Consider the following 1,397-nt stretch of genomic DNA (forward strand, 5'->3'; position numbering starts at 1 on the left):
ATTTTTGTGTGAGTGTACCATCAAAGCAGATCTGACTGGTACAGGAGGAGATTGTCCCTCCTTCCCCGGCAGAGCATCTGGTGGATTCGAACCGTGCACCTCTGGGATTGTAGTTGCAGCTCTTTGCCACTAGGCCACCAGAGCTCCCCAATACATTGTGTTTTATACAATCTTTCCTTTACATTATGTTTTATATAATCATTCATATACATTCTATTTTACATTTTTTTTATACTAGTTTATTTACAAAATTTAAATACATTGTTTTTCACACAAGATCCTTCCCATTTCCCTCACTGCCTCCATCAAATTGTGCAACCCCATGATTAAATCCCCCCCACATCCTCACTCCTCTACTTCCACCCCCCGCCCCCTTGGATCCTCATACTCATTCTACAATAATGGTCTTATACAGTATTTGTTCTTATGGGACTGAGTTAGTTCACTCAGCATAATGCTCTCTAGTCTCTCCCAAAATAGGTAGTAATTTACAAAATCATTGCTCCTGTGTACTGTGTTGTATTCTGTTGTATGAGTATACCATAATTTCTCAATCCATTCATTTGTGGTTGGACATCTGGGCTGTTTTCATGTTCTTGTGATGGTGACTAATGCTGCTGTGAACATTGGTGTATAGTGAAATGTCTTCTTGTTGAGGTGCTGGAGTTTTCTATAAATTTTAGATATGAGTCCCTTATCAGATATGTCACTGTCAAACTCATTTTTACCCTTTTGGAGAGGTTTTTTGATGTGCATAAGAATTTTCTTTTTAGAAGGCCCTAGTAGTCTATTTTTATCTTTTCCTGCTTGTAGGATTTTGGTTATGCTTGGCATTCTATTTATGCCATAGATGAGGGTTTCTAGAGTTTCCCTTAGTTCTCCTGTAATGAACTTTATAGTCTTTGGTTTTACTTCTAAATCTCTCATCCATATGCTTAGGTATTATTGTCATGACAGGAGCCGAGAACAAAGGCTACATAGTGCAGTGGACTTGGGGGGAGGGATTGTATAACAATGAAAGAATTTTTCTTTTGCTTTTCAAAAGGAAGACTGCATAGTGGAGTGGACTTGGGGGGAGAGGGATTGTATACCAATGAAATAATTTTTCTTTTCAAAGAGAAGAGCAAACTAGGGGAGGTTGGGCAGGGAGAAAAGTGCAACAATGAATGAATGGAAATCCAAAGTCTCTGTAAACTTCCATTAAAATTAATAAAAATTTAAAAAAGCAAACAAAGATCTGAAAATCAGTTGGAAATAAAAATGAGAGAGGAAAAAGGAGGGACCTTGGAGAGAGGCGGACTGGGCACCTGATTGGTGTTCTTGTCACTGTTGTGGTGGGTGGAGGCAAGATGTCTAGCCAGGGAGAGTGTGTCAGCCCGTCCAGCGGAAGGTTGGAG

The sequence above is a fragment of the Elephantulus edwardii genome, unplaced genomic scaffold (assembly GCF_000299155.1).
Source record: "Elephantulus edwardii isolate Elephantulus edwardi_28Jun2011 unplaced genomic scaffold, EleEdw1.0 scaffold00016, whole genome shotgun sequence".
Lineage (NCBI taxonomy): Eukaryota > Metazoa > Chordata > Mammalia > Macroscelidea > Macroscelididae > Elephantulus > Elephantulus edwardii.